A 17,737-nucleotide genomic window follows, 5' to 3' on the forward strand; every position below is an offset into this window, starting at 1 on the left:
GCCCTTTAAGTACAAGCAGGAGGAGTTCAATGGAAGAGGAAAGGTCTCCAAGGACAGGGAGCACAATTGAGCTGCTGCCTCAGAAATTCATCCTAGTGTTTGTGCTGAAGGCTCGTTTCCAATGGGTTGCACCTGACCAATGACGGTACATCAGGGACAGGACTGTACTGATCACTGACTTTTGGACTCCCCAAAGGCTTTTCTGAAACTTTCTTCAGCTGCATAGCAGTCTAGAGAGCTTCCACCTAAGCTACTCTCTCTCCTCTTCACTAGGGGTCAGGCGTGCATCATGGACTTGCATCATGGGCACTCCCACCCTTCCCATCTCCCCCTCCCCCACCCCCTTCTCTCTCACGTAGGTGGTTGGTTATAAAATCCTTGCCGTTTAATCCTAAATTTCTCCTTCTCAGAGGACCCAGACTAACACAGCATTCTAGACAGAGGGCCCACCATGAGTTAACACCCAGAGGCATGAAAAATCATGACGTGCTCTGAGCACCTAGAAATATTGATTTTACCCTCACACCCTTGCTTCTTCTACTGCATAATAATAAAACCTAGCTACCATTTATTGAACAAATATTCTATGCCAGGCACAGCCTAAGCCCTCACCATGCGTTACTTGGTTGAATCCTCACAGTAAGCCCATGATGTAGGTGCCAATATTCATCCCCCTATTACACTGTCCTTTTTATTTTTGACTGCAGCATGTGGGATATTAGTTCCCTGACCAGGGATCGAATCTGCGCCCCCTGCATTGGAAGCACAGAGTCTTAACCACTGGACCACCAGGGAAGTCCCATCATCCCCCTACTACAAATGAAGAAACATGCATCCCTTCAAGTGGCACCTCTGGAGAAACTAGACATGAGAGAGAATGCATAGGACAGAACTGGGCCTGGGCACAAAGGAGCGCCCGCCTCATACACAGCCCAATCCAGGTCACCAGGGTATTGAGATTCGGGATGCTGGCCAGAGGGGTGGGTACAGAGGGAGAAGCTGGGCAAAATCAGAGAAGGCCTTTTATGTCCTGATAAGAAGCTTCGACTTGGTCCTCTGAGAAACAGGGAACCACCAGAAAGTTTTAAGCAGGGAAAGGGCATGTGTTTTCAAAAGACTGCTCTGCTGGCAGAATGAAGGATGGACTGGAGTAAGCAGAAATGGAAGCACCTCTGTGTATGCTTCCATCTTGTCTGCTGGCTTGTGAGGTCCTAAAGAGTAGAATCCTATTTTTTGTTTGTTTTGCTTTCATCTCTATGCCCCTGTAATGATTAGGAAAGTGTTTAACACAAAGTAACTACTCAAGAGGCCACACCAAATCTACCAGGCTAGGCCTCACCTCACTGCCCAACATTTTAATTAAGACCACCCCAAAAGTTTAATGACCAACCTTTGAACATTCCTGCTTGGACACTGGAAGTCTCCGTCTAGGCAATCTAGAAAGGGAAAGTTACACGTGTGAAGGGTAGAAGTTCCCCTCAAAACTATCTTCCACCAACTACTTGTTTCATGAACTCTCTTTGAAGCTGACATCAATCACATTTGTTGATCCTAACTGGGGACAAAGGTGGTCATTAAACATTTGGTTTTTGAAGGTTTACCAGGTCAATGAGCCAGATCAGGCTTAAGACCCAGAGGTCTTATGCAAAGAACACTGGACAAAAACCAAAATTGGGTTCTGGATACTGGCACAATATCCAAAGGTGATCTTTGGGAAAACACATCCCATAGGTCTATTTTTTCATCATAAAGTAGAAATAAGACCTACCCTACTTAAGGTGTCAATTATACTAGAAGATGTTATCAAGGGGCTTTGAAAACAGTAGTATGTAAAATACTGTATTTATTCACTTAAAAATTTCTTAAGAGGGTAGATCTCAAGAGTTCTTAACACACACACACACACACACACACACAAATAAACATAAGGGCAGGAGACTCTCTTGGAGGTGATGGATATGTATATTATCCTGATTGTGGTGATGGTTTCAAGGGTGTATGGATATGTTTAAATCCATCAAATTGTATGCATTAAATATGGGCAGTATTCTGTATAACAATCCCACCTCAATAAAGTTGTTTAAAAAAAAAAGACTAGTGACCACCAATTCTGATTTGCAGCAACACCAAGGGATGGTGTTATATTATCCAAAAAGTCTCAAAATACAATTGATTTTCCTTTCCTTTCATCTGTCAAATGGCATTTTTAGTTGGAAGTGTACTGCTAGGAAATCAAATAATAATGAAAATCAATTCCCAAAAGGCTATGCATTGCTTCAGCTGGAGCCAGAAACCCTCCTTAGGTCCTGGACAGTAGAAAGGTCACCTGATGGTGGCCTGATGTCCTTTCTCAGAGTCAGCCTTTTTTCTCATTGCTACCTCCTGACTTGACTGATGAAACACCGAAGTTGTTGGGCCCTACTTGTGATAACCAAAATAACCTTACCAAAAAAAGGAATCATTACCTCCAAACAGCCTGAAGTGGTTTGTGTCAGAGAAGAGAGTTTCAGTGACTCAGAAACTATCAGATCTGCATGAACAAAGGGACTGAAGCTGGCTATCAATGGTTGGTTGCTCCTGTAAAATGAAAGTGGCATCTCCAGTCCTCTGGGCTGAGACAACCACTTCCAGATCACACACACAGACACACATGCACACTATCATTTTCAGAGCCCAAAGCATTCAGCAGGAGGTTTTAAATCAAATTTCAAACTGATTTAGTAAACTGGTATTGTTTTGACTTAGGAGGTGGGTAAAAAATAGAGGAAACTAAGTCCATTCTTTTTTTTTTTTTAAATTCATTTATTTATTTATTTTTGGCTGTGCTGGGTCTTTTCTGTGCGTGGGCTTTTTCTAGTTGCGGCGAGTGGGGGCCACTCTTCATCGCGGTGCGCGGGCCTCTCACTGTCGCAGCCTCTCTTGTTGCGGAGCACAAGCTCCAGACGCGCAGGCTCAGTAGTTGTGGCTCACGGGCCTAGTCGCTCCGCGGCATGTGGGATCTTCCCAGACCAGGGCTCAAACCCGTGTCCCCTGCATTGGCAGGCAGACTCTCAACCACTGCGCCACCAGGGAAGCCCTAAGTCCATTCTTATAAAAAGGAACTTGCTCTAGGCTATTTTGGCAAAAGAATTAAACAAACAACTACAGAAATCATTTTCCAAACCCAAATTAATAATTTCCAGTTATAAAGTATGTTTAACGGTAGGAAATTAATAATGATGACAGTAATGGACACCATTATATGAACACATTCTATGCGCACGGCACTTTACATGTATTATCTTTATTCCTCACAACAACCAAAGTTAACAGTCTGTCTACATTTCAAATTAAAAACAAAATAAAAAAATGAGTCTCAGAGAGACAAATGTGCCATAAATTAAGTAAATGGCAGAGATAAGATGAAAACCGAGATATCTAAAAAGCTCAGGTTTTTAGATGGCAATGAAAGGTGGTAGAACGTTTCTCCCTTTCCTAATCTCAGTCCATCTTTCCTCCACCCTCCCTGCAGTCCTGCCCCCCGCCCCCCATACCCAACCCAGTTCCCTGCCCCATCCCTCCCCTGCCACATTCACACACTCAATTCCAGAGAGGGGCATTAAAATGTAATGGGCTGATCACGGGTTTTTACCAAACAAACCTGCAGTTAAGTTCTGACCGTGCCATTTACTAGCTCCAAAGACTTCAGTGGTACAAATGACTTGTTGGATCTCAATTTTCAATTAAGATTAAATTAAATAAACATACACATGCCTGATACGTAGACACTCACTATATTTGTTGCCTTTCCCCTCACTCTCTTTTGATAGCCTAAAGATCAAATAAAGATGAAGAACAGCACCCTACCAGGGCAGTCCCAAAGGCTACATATTTTGATTTCACTTATACGAGGTTCTGGAAATGAGAAAACTATAGAGACAGAAATCAGAGCAGTGGTTGCCAGGGGTTGGCAACATAGGGAGGACACTGACTACAAAGGAGCACGAGGGAACACTCTGGGTGGCAGAAAATTCTATTATCTTGACTTCAGTGGTGGCCACAAGCTATATTAAGTTTGTCAAAATTCATAGACTTGTACATACATAAAAAGTGTGAATTTTATGTAAAGTGTATCTCAATAAACCTAAAGAAAAGCATACTATCTCAGAAATGGCCAACTATTTTAGGTAGAGATCTACATCTAATAGAACTAAAACTGCTGAGTTTTGACTGAAAGTTCAAGATCCATGATTAAAGAACAGGAAGACAAGGAGGACAAAGTTCATGACAGTGTTGTGTGTCTTTCACTGCTCACTGATATAACTATGTAAAAAAAAAAAAGGGCTCTTGTAAGAAGGGGATAAGTGTATAATTTAGGACCAAAATATCCCATTTGCTATTTATTTGAAACAGATCAACTTAAAATGATAAATGGCCACTAACTGTTCTCACCAACTGCTTGAGTTTGTAGATGACTCATTCAAAGTATTGCTTAATAAGATAGGAACTTGTTCAAGTACTAATTCTCCTCACTTTACAACTGTTCTGATTTACCAGAGCAGGAAAGAAGCATTTTCATTCTGTGCAATTTCTTTCTCTTGATTAGAGTTTTGAAGAGACATGCGAGAAGCTTATCTTGGCAGCAGAGGCTGACAGGTGGGAGAAGGTGAAGAGTTGTCCAACCTTCCCCGAACCCCCAAAGGGCCTTTCTCCCTGTATGGCAGGCAGGCTGTTCAGTGATAGTTGCAGGCAGGTGTCTAGCCATGGATAAGCCAGTGAGCGTGGTCCTAGGTTGGCAGGGAGCTACAGTCAAAACAACGGTAGGAGTCTTTTAAGTAGCATTCTCGGTGCTCCAAGGGAGACCTAAAGTGAAAAATAGGCTATAGAAGACTTGTCTTCATTTCTTTACTCATCCATTCATCCAACACATATCTATTGACTGCCCATTCTGGGCCAGTCTCTGTGTTAAGGCTGAAGACACAGAGATAACTGCCTGGTGTAGAGTAGTTTACAATCTTCGGGTGGCAGGCATGGGGGTGTATAAGGGGCAACAGCAGCCAACAGGTCAAAGTACACCTTAATAGAAAAGGAAGGTCAGAGTTGTGATTTATTCCTCCCTGTGTACCATTTTCCATCAGGCTTTCACAGTGCCCCGGGAGTTCACCGTGGAGATGAGACCGGCAGTCATTCCAGGTAGCAGGAACAACATATGCAAGGGAAGTGTGAGTAAGCACGATGTAGCCAGGAAACTGCACGAAATTTGGGGGCACTGAGAGCCTGATGAAAAATGGTGTGTATGGGACTGGAGAGGCAAGCATGAACCAGAAGGCTGAGGGCTTCATAAGTTGTGTCAAAGAGCTAGATGTCTGTTTGCGGGGTAGACAATGGGGAGCCTATTAGCAGGGGAGTAACAAACGAAGACTTGGATATACAAAGATGATTCCAAGGGCAAGTCAACAATAGACAGAGGCAGAAAGGAGACTCTCCTCTCTCTTTATTGAGTAGCTGAAAAGCTGGTGGTGGACCAGAAAGTTGGTGTTAATTGAAGCGGCAGAAAGAGCCCCTCCATGAACCAACCTTCAGTCATGCAGAAGAAATGACCCATTCCCCTACCCACTGCATGCCTCTAGCTAGCAATCATGATTGTTTATTTCTCTATCCCCCCTGGAGTAGCAGCTCTCTAAGGACAGGAATGGTGACAAACACACACACACACACACACACACACACACACACACACACACACACACACACATATGAATGCCTGGCTAAAAGTAGACGTTGAGTAACTGTTGACTGAATGAATAAGTGAATAAATATATGAATGAATTGATAGTTTGGGGCCCAGGAAACCAGTTGAGAGCTGTCGAAAATGTTATTGATGGGTTATTTTGGGAGTTGGTAAGTTACCCATCACATGGAAAGTTGAACTAGATGTCTCTGAAAGTCTCTTCCAATGTGAAGATTTATGATTTGAGGCCACTCCCTGTGAAAGTAATAAGTGGCTAAAAAGGGGATACATGAGATTTGTTCTAAGGAAAGACCAAAAAATGATCAAATAAAAAAGTCAAGGAGTGAGTTTATAATATCAGGGAATAACAAACTAAGGCAGCTAAAAGGTGACAGATTTTTATAAACAGAATGGAAAACACTGACTGTCACAATTAAGCTTCTGAAGGCAGGCAGTACGGTAGATCAGGCCCTGTCATCTATAGAGACACCTCCATATTGGAGGGAAGGAATTGGAGATGGACTCAGAAGCGAGCTCTAGGAGGAAATCCAGGTAGGCAAGAGAGCATAATTGGCAAAGGAGAGTGGGCAGCAACAGGCAGAGGTCCAGATAGGTGGTCAATGAGCAAACATCAGGATACTCAGCAAGGAGAAAGCAGACAGAATACTATAACAGGTAAATCTGGTAAAAAGCAATTGGTCAGTGAGCATCAACAAAATCAACAATGGGTAGCAGAGTCCCAAACACAGGCATGGGTCCAGGCAGAGTTCAAGTTCCGGAGAGGCCTGGCTAAAAGAAAGCATATTTCTACCCTTGGAGCAACTGTGGCACCAACCACTATACCCAGACAAGGACTTCACAGACGGGCCCGGGTTCTGGCATGGAAGTACAAGGCCAGTCTTAATTACAAGGAACTAAGCAAGAGCAGCCTTAAAAAATGTAAGCACACAAAGTCAGAATGAGACTAGCAGACATGCCGATCTGCTGAGCTGGCAGCCAGAGGTTCCCAAATTATCTCCAGCTCAGGACAGGCTGGGGCCCAAAGCCTCGTTCAGGGCTGACCCGCCCCAGCTCTGTCCACTGGAGAGCAGTGAAGACATGGAAGTCAGCAGGCCCTCACAGCCCTCCCAACATCAGACAGCATGAGGCAAGGCCCTGAGCAGAGAAGATCAGCAATGAAAGAGAAAGAGTGAACCTGTCACATGGGAAGGACCAAGGAAGAGGAATATGGAATTCAGTGTATAAAGATCTCTGTTCACCCACCTCCACTTTCTCTACCTACCATCACTTCCCTAATCCAGAATACATATCTTAAAAAGCTCTATGCCTCATAGCTATTACCCAGAAATCTTTTTCCTAATGTACTGTATCATATCATACCATGAAATTGGGTGGACAGCCCATATTGCTACTCTTATTTCCCATTCTGAACCACAAACTTACATAGTCTTGAGGGGTATAAGCAGTGCTCTGACCTATCCACTCTTAACTATATGGATGAAAATCTGAGGACCACCGAGGGAAGTCACATAATAAAACTACCCCCGGGCTTCCCTGATGGCGCAGTGGTTAAGAATCTGCCTGCCAATGCAAGGGACATGGGTTCGAGCCCTGGCCCCGTTAGATCCCACATGCCGTGGAGCAACTAAGCCCGTGCACCACAACTACTGAGCCTGCACTCAAGAGCCCGCGAACCACAACTACTGAGCCCGTGTGCCACAACTACTGAAGCCTGTGTGCCTAGAGCCCATGCTCCAAAACAAGAGAAGCCACCACAATGAGAAGCCCCCGCACCGCAACGAAGAGTAGCCCATGTTCACCGCAGCTAGAGAAAGCCCGCGTGCAGCAACGGAGACCCAACCCAGCCAAAAATAAAAACAAATAAATAAATAAATTTATTAAGAAAAAAAAAACCTACCCCCAAAACTACACAAGTAGTGGCAGAGCCTATGATAACACCCAGATGTCTCTACTCCTTTCATGTTTGCAGTGTCATCAAATCTGGTAGAGATGTCTGTTATTAGGAAGAAAAATTGAGTTAAATGCATTCATTCCTAATTTTTAACCCTTTCCACTGAGCTCACACACAGCCCAACAGAAAACCTCTTTCCATCTGCACAGACGTTCCTTGATACATGACAGAATGAAAATCCACTAGAGGCTACACAATTTAGATTATCCAACTCCAAAGCAAGAGAAAGCCTCAAGCAACACCATCTGATTATGCGACTTTGCTGCTGTGGAGAATTAATCAAATTCATCCTAGAGGCTCATCTGCTGCATGACACACTCATTCTTTGATAGCAAAACTCTTCTTTTCCTAGTACTTTCTTTTTTTTAATTTATTTATTTTAATTTATTTTTTTTGGCTCGCTGGGTCTTTGTTGCTGTGCGTGGGCTTTCTCTAGTTGCAGCGAGTGGGGGCTGCTCTTCGTTGCAGTGCGCGGGCTTCTCATTGCGGTGGCTTCTCTTGTTGCAGAGCACGGGCTCTAGGAACGTGGGCTTCAGTAGTTGTGGCACGTGGGCTCAGTAGTAGTGGCTCGCGGGCTCTGGAGCGCAGGCTCAGTAGTTGTGGCACACAGGCTTAGCTGCTCTGTGGCATGTGGGATCTTCCCGGACCAGGGCTCGAACCCGTGTCCCCTGCATTGGCAGGCAGATTATTAACACTGCACCACCAGGGAAGCCTTTCCTAGTGCTTTCTGATCTTCATCTGTTACTGTGACTAGCATTTGAAAGAATGTAGATAAGCAGGAGGTTGCCTGATCCCTAATATCTATATAATCCTTTGTACTTATACAAAAGCTGGGAAGATAGAAAGGGTCTCATTTCCACTATTACTTCTGAATAAAAGAGTGAAAAGAGAAGGTAAGAAAGTCTAATAACTGATAAATCATGAATAATTGAGATGCCATAACACTTGAAGAATGTGATTTAAATTATTTAACAATATTCATCAGTGGTCAAACAGAATTTTGTTGAAAAACTCAGTATATTCAGAAAAGCTAAACAAATATACACTGTACACCAACAACTTGACCTTGACCAACTTTTGTTACCTACAAAGTATTGGCTATTCCTTAAATATGGTTTATTTCTCCAATTAGTAAGAGTGGGCCTTGGGGGGAATAAAACCCTAAAATTTACCTAAAACCATGTTTTCTTTAACTCAAAGTAACATCTGTTGAATAAATAAATGAAATGAACCATATTCCTCTCCAGAATCATAGAGGTAGAAAAATCAGTAAAAATCTGTTTTAAAAAAGACTAACTTCACAGTGAAGAAAGCTGACAAATGCTACCCCAGCCAAGTGATCAAGTTAACATCATCAGTAGAAAGTCACGTTGATACTATGCATGGTGGATAAGATGTGATGAGGACAGCCCTTCACTTCTCCAGTCTTCCTCCTAAAAAGCCATAATCCACATCTTACCTTGAGAAAAACATCAAACAAATCCTAACTGAGGGATCTGCTACAAAATCCCTAACTGGTACTCCTCAAAACTGTCAACGTCATCAAAACCAAGGAAAGTTTGAGAAACTGTCACATCCAAGAGGAGCCTAAGGAGACAGGATGACTAATTATGGTATGGTATTCTCAATGGGATCCTGGAACAGAAAAAAGGACATTAGGGACAAACTGAAGAAATGTGAATGAAGTATGGACTTCAGTTAGGAATAACATAACAATATTGGTTCATTAATTGTGACAAATGTACCATTACTAATATAAGCTAATAATAAGGGAAACTGTGTAGGGGCATATGTGAACTCCTTGTACCATCTCCGCAAAGTTCCTATAAATCTGAAATTATCCTAAAATGAAAAGTTTACTAAAAAAGTTTAAGACAAATTCTAAAAATAAGTACTGAATTCTTCCAGGTGCTGAACAGATACAAATATATGAGATATTAGACAGTAATATTAACAAATTAAGAGTATAAACCTAAATATTCTTTGACTGTTTTTTGGGGGGTGGGGCACATCTCTCAAATTGAGGGAGTCCTCTTAGACCTTATTAGCCAGAACTTGGATTAATAAATGTACACAGCTAAGGGAATTCCCTGGTGGTACAGTGGTTAAGGATCTGCCTGTCAATGCAGGGGACACGGGTCTGAGCTCTGGTCCGGGAAGATCCCACATGCTGTGGAGCAACTAAGCCTGTGCGCCACAACTACTAAGCATGTGCTCTAGAGCCCGCGAGCCACAACTGCTGAGCCCGCGTGCCACAACTACTGAGCCCGTGCGCCTAGAGCCCGTGCTCCACAACAAGAGAAGCCACAGCAATGAGAAGCCCACGCACCTCAACGAAGAGCAGCCCCAGCTCGCTGCAACTAGAGAAAGCCCGTGCGCAGCAACAAAGACCTAACATAGCCAAGAATAAATAAATAAATAAATGTGCGCAGCTAAAAAATCCCCCAATTTTTCTATTTACCTTATGATAGATGTATTATCTTAAGTTATTTATATATCCAATTATAATGAGGCATGTTGCTTGCTATTTTCCCTACTGAGGAGTCAACCTAGAATCCAAAACTACTAATAATATACTAAAGGTTAACTTCACCAAAAAGTTTGTTTACTTTCTGTGTGCCTTTCAATCTTTCTGAGAAGTGCTTTAAGTGTATTTTAGGAGCCAAGAACATGAATTAGGGATGCGGTGAGGAAGAGGAAGTGGGGCTGCTGGAGACAGTGTTCCCGTGGAGCTGACCCTGGTCATCAGTCTCTGAGCAAGTACTGTCACTTGTTTTAATTCCTTCTCCCTCATCCTTTGCTCCCTTTAAATCTGGTGATTTCTAGGAATGAACCTTCTTTATGACATATGCTGTATATTATTTGGTTTGAAGAAGCCTTGAGTTTGTGAAGTAAAGCGATGTTCTTTTTCAAAGCTCTCAGTTCTTAAAATATCAGAACTTGCAAAAAGCACATACAGGGTTGTTATTATCCCTTCAGATCAATAGCTCAGTCACTGCTATGAGCTATTAAAAAAGGAGTTAGGAAGACAAGCAAATCTTTTGGGCTGCATCTATTCTGGCAAAAGAAGCACAGTAGAGAGGCACCAACATATTAAAAACCATTTTAGCAAGTGAGTTCTTGCCAAGCAAAAGAAAATCCTGGGCCACTCTATCTACCCAAATGTTTTCATAGAGGTTTTAGCTAGCAGGCAATTAAATTCTAGGAGCAGCTACAGGCAAACAGAGGCTTGGAGGCTAAGGAATGAGAGTATATGTGGGCAACAGCTAGACACAGGAGCATTTGCAAAACCACGTTAGGTTCCCCTCAGTTCCCCAGCACAAATATTCGCTTTAATTTCAAATCCCTTCATCAGCTGAAATATACTTCACAATTTTTTTTTTTTTTTTTGCAGTACGCGGGCCTCTCATTGTTGTGGCCTCTCCCGTTGCGGAGCACAGGCTCCGGACGCGCAGGCTCAGCAGCCATGGCTCACAGGCCCAGCCGCTCCACAGCACGTGGGATCTTCCCGGACCAGGGCACGAACCCGTGTCCCCTGCATCGGCAGGCGGACTCCCAACCACTGTGCCACCAGGAAAGCCCCTATACTTCATAATTTAAATAAGCATTTGAGGTCGGAGAGGGTGGAAGGCGGCAAGATGGTGTTGGAAAGCACTATGGTTTGCGTGGACAACAGTGAGTATATGCGGAATGGGGACTTCTTACCCACCCGGCTACACGCCCAACAAGACGCTGTCAACATAGTCTGTCACTCCAAGATCCTCAGCAACCCTGAGAACAATGTGGGCCTCATCACACTGGCCAATGACTGTGAAGTGCGGACCACACTCACCCCTGACACCGGTCACATCCTGTCTAAGCTCCACACTGTCCAACCGAAGGGCAAGATCACCTTCTGCACTGGCATCTGCGTGGCCCATCTGGCCCTGAAGCACCAACAGGTCAAGAATCACAAGATACGAATCATTGCCTTTGTGGGAAGCCCCATGGAGGACAATGAGAAGAATCTGGTGAAACTGGCTAAACGCCTCAAGAAGGAGAAAGTAAATGCTGACATTATCAATTTGGGAGAAGAGGAGGTGAGCACAGAAAAGCTGACCGCCTTTGTAAACACACTGAATGGCAAAGATGGAAGCGGTTCTCATCCGGTGACAGTGCGTCCTGGGCCCAGCTTGGCCGATGCCCTCATCAGTTCTCCGATTCTGGCTGGGGAAGGCAGTGCCATGCTGGGTCTTGGTGCCAGTGGCTGAATTTGGAGTGGATCCCAGTGCTGATCGTGAGCTGGCCCTGGCCCTGCGTGTTTCTATGGAAGAGCAGCGGCAGCCGCAGGAGGAGGAGGCGCGGTGGGCAGCTGCTGCCTCTGCCGCTGAGGTGGGAAGCGCTACGACTGGGACTGAAGACTCGGACGATGCCCTGCTGAAGATGACCATCAGCCAGCAGGAGTGTGGCCGCACAGGGCTCCCTGACCTAAGCAGTATGACTGAGGCAGAACAGAATGCTTACGCCATGCAGATGTGCCTCCAGGGCGCAGAATTTGGCCAGGCAGAATCAGCTGACATTGATGCCAGTTCAGCCATGGACACACCTGAGCCCGCCAAGGAGGAGGATGATTATGACGCGATGCAGGACCCCAAGTTCCTTCAGAGTGTCCTGGAGAACCTCCCAGGTGTGGATCCCAACAATGAGGCCACTTGAAATGCCATGGGCTCCCTGGCCTCCCAGGCCACCAAGGATGGCAAGAAGGACAAGAGGGAGGAGGGCAAGAAGGACAAGAGGGAGGAGGACAAGAAGTGAGACTGGAGGGAAAAGGGAGCTGAGCCTGTGCAGGGGGCCGAGTACGGTGGGGTGGGATATAGGGTTAGATGTGTTGTCTATAACCACTGCAACCTAAATAAAGCTTGGCAACGTTTTTTTCTTAAAAATAAATAAATAAGCATTTGAAACATGTCAACTGCATATGCCTGTCTCCTGATTAAAGTAAAAATTAAAAAAGGAGACACCAAAAAATAATGGAGAAGGCCCCACTCAGCGAGAAAGATGTTATCTGGAATCTCATATTTAAAAAACAAACTCTTGGGATCTCCCTGGCGGTCCAGTGGTTAAGACTCTGCACTCCCAATGCAGGGGGCATGGGTTCGATCCTTGGTCAGGGAACTAAGATCCCACATGCCGCATGGTAGCAAAAAAAACAAAAAAACAAAACCCCCACAACTCTTGGGCTACACTTAGTAACTTGTTTCCAAAGAGTACAGTATGGAAAAGAGGAAAAACAGCAGCTTTAAAGTGGAGGAATCAGGTAAACACTACTTTAGGCAGGTGATCAAGGTCAATGCCAACCACGATGTCATGTTAATAATTTGTACTCTTTACACCTGAAACACAACATTGTAAATCGACTATAATTCAATAAAAAAAAATTTTTTTAAATGTACTCTTGATATGGTGTAATGAAAATGGCATTTCACCTCGCCAGTCTTCCTCTCAAAACTCAATAAGCGCCAGTCTAATCATAAGAAAAATGGACAAATCCCAATTGAGGGACATTCTACAAAATATGCGACTAGTATTCCTCAAAACTGTCAATGTCATCTAAACCAAAGAAAGTCTGAGAAACTGTCACAGCCAAGAGGAATCTAATGAGATATAACTAAATATGATGTGGTATCCTGCCTAGGATCCTATAACAGGAAAATGACATTAATGGAAAACTGAGGAAATCTGAATAATTAAGTATGGATTTTAGTTAATAATAATGTATCAATATTGGTTCATCAATTGTGACAAATGTACATTACTGCATAAGATGTTAATAATATAGGAAACTGCACGTGGGATGTGAAAACTCTGTACCATGTATGCAACTTTTCTGTAAATCTAAAACTATTCTAAAATTTAAAGTTTTTAAAAACATTGAAAAAAATCTTTTGTTGGTTACCTCCCTTCTCCATTCAAATCCTGTGCTTCTAACCACATATTACAAAGAGAATCAATGAGCCTTGGGCATCTGTTACATGAGAAAGAAACCTGCAATTAACTTCCTATGGATCACTTAATAGTCACCAGGTGGGAATGGTTTGTCAACACTGTCCTTGAGTCAAACATGGAGCAAATTTAAAGTCAACGGCAAAATCGGGGATGAGTGACCTTTAACAATGCAGTCAATCCATCAGCAAAAGTTTGATGATGTAGCACAGCCCTGAAATCTAAACACAGCCAAGAATATGCACATCTAAACCCTGCTAATGCTTCAAAATGCATTAGATATAAATCTAGAAACTATGACAACCTGAGCTTTAGCAAAAATCATTTCGACCCTGTATAATAAACATTAAAAAATTAATGGGACTTCCCTGGCGGTCCAGTGGTTAAGACTCCTCGCTTCCACTGCAGGGGGCATGGGTTTGATCCCTGGTCGGGGAACTAAAATCCCACATGCCACGCAGTGCGGCCAAAAAAAAAAATTAAAAGCAAAGCACTCCAACACTAGAATCATGGGTATTATCAGTTTTACAAGCATTTCCTGGAATCGGATGGCACTACATAAAAGTTAGATTCAGAGGGGTAAAGGTTGAAAAATACTGTGGAATTTCTAAAGTCCAGGTTTGGGTTGATTGATCAAGCAGACCTTGTTTACATTTCAGTTGATATCTGAAGACAATTGATAAAATAGGGGGTGGGGGAGGGTGGCAGCTGAAAAGTAGTTTATTACCACCCACTGTTGATTAGAAACAATGTACCTAATTGCAAAAGTAGGATTAAGTTGCACTTCATATCTTACTTAGTCAGAGTCAACCTTCAGTCAGTATTTTTATAGAACCCTGGTTCTCAAACATTATTCTGCATCAGCGTCACCTGGAGGGTGTGTTACACCAGATTGTCAGGTCCCACCCACAGTTTCTGATACAGTAGGTCTGAATCAGAAGCCTGGGCATTGCATTTCTAACAGCTCCCAGGTGATGCTGATACTTGTCTTTTATAAACATTCCAACAACTTTAAAAAACCTATGATCAAATGTAAGCACCTCAATAAAATCTAAAACCAAATTTAAATAATTTGGGAATTTTCTGCCCTTTTTCTTTAGCAACAAGTACTTCTTAAGAATTTATTCCAGTACTCGGCACTATACCAGACACTGGCCCTGGCCACAGAGCACTAAGTAAAAGCACACATACCCTTTTAAATTTTGTTCTAGGGGGAAGGCAGCTAATAACTAGCTCCAAGATTCATTATTAATTACAGTTGCAGAAAGAAGTAAGAGAAGTACAAGGTGCTATGAGACCCCACTGAGATTGGGTGGTCTGACTGCAGCGGGGGTCGGAAGGTTTCCTTAAGGATGCTTGAGTTCAGTACTGAAGGAATAGAAATGGGGCCCTTGGGGGAGGATTCCACACAGTGGGAGCAGTGTGCGGGAGGAGGGCGAGCCCTGAGGGAAGGCCAGTGTGACTGCAGTGTACAAGGCGAGGGGCAAAGGTCAGAGATGTTATTGCACAGGCAGGCAGAGCCTGGTGTGCACAATAAGGAGTCGAAATCTTACTCTGTGAAGGGAACCACTAGGGATTCTTAGCATTAAACTGACTTAAACTAATGCTATGTTTTAAAAAAATCAGTCTAGCTGCTTCGCAGAGATGGATTAAGCTTGGCAAGACTGGATCCCAAAAATATTCAGGAGGCATAATCTTTGGAATTTGGTGAGGGACTGGGTAAGCTGGAGGGAGAGGAGAAAAGATTCAAGGGTAACTTCCAAGACTATAAAATGCTATGAAGTGATTAGCAGTGCTTTTCCAGTCTGACTTGAGCTTTTCTCTGTGGTGTAGCATGACAGGCAAAAAATGTATTTTATCTGTGTCTAGAAAAGGACTGGACTCACAAAAATACTTAAAATAGTAGGATAACAGATCAAATGCTTCCCTTTTCCAAGAAGAGAAAATTCCTTTTGACAGCATTATATATTAACCTCAAAGTTAACCTTACTGTCTCCCTTCAAGATTGTGGAAGCAAAGACTGACAGGGTTACTCATTCTGTAGTCTGTGAACTACAAGAGCATTTTATTTTTACCTTTCTCATGGCATTTATCACTTCCTGCCTTGTATTTTCGTTATGTATCTGTGTATCTTATCTCCTTTCCTAAACTGTAAGTTCTCTAATGAAAGATAATGATTACTAACATAGAAATAAACCCGAGACAATCTATCTACCCACATCTAGGGGTGTTGTAGGTGGGAAGGGCATTAGAGTAAAAACAGGCAGAAAATCCTTCTCTTTTGTCTCATTAACCAAACAGGTTGTCATTAAAAACAAAAAAAGTGATGCAGAAGTAGGAAAAGGTGCTTATTATGTATTTTACATTGACATATAACTTAAAGCAGCACTCGAATATAATTAAAGAAAATAATGAAGTGTTGGAAACTACTGCTTTCTCTAACTGGAAGGGCAACTAAGCAAGATTTTGGATGACCAAGCGTGGACATGAAAATACTTCCATTCTTTTTATGTCACCACATCCTTAAAACTGCACTGGCAATGGCTCAAATCATCAATAATTCCTACACTTAGAAAAAAAATTACCCTGCCACCCCCCAAACCCTATAAAACAAGTATGTGCAACACTCTCTGAACTGAGTGTTGCAGAGGGATCTTAGTCCCTCCTTTCTTAGGGAGCTAAGTTTACCATCTATCAAAGAGCCAAGAAAAAATCTCTCAGACAGATGCCTCAGAGTCCAGGCCCTAGCATGGTAATTCACCAATTCATTGTTTAAGGCTTTCTTGTATTGCTTGCTCTAAATGAAACTGTAGTATAATGGTGCCTTTTCCACTAACCTGAACACTTTCAGATAAGGTCTAAGATTCAGGCATGTAAAAGCCTACCCTGGGTTATGGTAACCTCAGAACAACTCAGAATGGTATTTCTTGCTCACAGACTTCATTCAGAGCTTTATTGAAATGGCACCTTGCCAATGAGGCCTTCCTTTATTGCTCTATTGAAAAACTGCAACCGCTACCACCTGATACTTCCTATCTTCCTTCCCTGCTTTCTTTTCCCTTTACCACTCATCACTAGCATACAAGATATTACAATTATTTATCTTGTTTATTGTCTGTCTCCCTGTCTACTGGTTGTCCCCCCAAATCTGTTCTTCCTTTCTTCCTGAGCACCTGGCTTTCCAGCTAGAAACTGCATTTTTCTATCTCCCTTATGACTAGGGAGGACCACGTGACTAAGATTTCGCCAAAGGTATATGTGTAATAGTGATGTGTGAAACTTCCTGGTCATTTTCCTAAAGAAGCTTGCCCTGGACCCCTCTTTCCCTCTAGCTGGCTGGAACTTGAAAACCAAATGCTGAGGAAGGCAGAACTGCCCCGCTAGCCTGGGACCCTAGATGATCTTATGGAATAGAAGCTGCCTCCTTGCCCCGGGCTATTACAGGCCAGAAAGACAAAGATCTACCTTTTTCTGGCCATTGTATTTTGGAGCTCTCAGCTTATCCTTTACCCTAACAATACCCTCCCCCATTAAAATGTAAGGTCCATGGGGGCAGAGACATTAGTCTGTTTTGCTCACCAGTGCATCCCTAGCAAGTAGAAGTGCCTGACACAGGGCACGGTACCTAATATTTGTGAATTGATTAAATAGACAACTTCATTATTAACACGTCCACATCTTCAAACCACCTTCATGGCTTCAAGAAGTTCAGATTACAGGATCCAAATTGCTCCTAAGACAGCGCCCCAGAAGTTCCTATACTCCATTCATTGCCATCTTCCCCCTCCTCCACTGAGTGTGCCCTTCAGCCCCACTAGCCTCCTTTTCAGTTTCCCAACGTGCCTGGCTCTTGCCCAACTCAGCGCCTTTGAACAAGCTGGTTCCAGTATCTACTCCCAAACCCCTCTGCAGAAGTCGCCCCTCCTTCCTTCAGTTATCTGCTTATATACCATCTCCTCTGACAGAGCTGGCTGGCTACCCTATCAAAAACAGACCTTATTTCTGCTATCTCTGTTTCTAATTCATTTCATTCAAAACTTATGAAAGGGAGTAATTATAGTATTTGTTGCCTT

General features: G+C 43.2%; 1 protein-coding gene and 1 pseudogene across 9 annotated transcripts in view; one reads left to right on the forward strand and one right to left on the reverse strand.

Annotated features, from left to right (window-relative positions):
• The window catches only part of ATP11C (ATPase phospholipid transporting 11C (ATP11C blood group)), a 167,084-nt gene that overhangs the window by 129,225 nt on the left and 20,122 nt on the right, over positions 1–17,737 (reverse strand). The gene's annotated exons all lie outside the window — the stretch shown is intronic.
• Positions 7,332–13,235, forward strand: LOC307180510 (26S proteasome non-ATPase regulatory subunit 4-like; annotated as a pseudogene). Its single transcript has one exon. The product of its transcript is annotated as a 26S proteasome non-ATPase regulatory subunit 4-like (transcript).

The sequence above is a fragment of the Stenella coeruleoalba genome, assembly GCF_951394435.1.
Source record: "Stenella coeruleoalba genome assembly, chromosome: X".
NCBI lineage: Eukaryota > Metazoa > Chordata > Mammalia > Artiodactyla > Delphinidae > Stenella > Stenella coeruleoalba.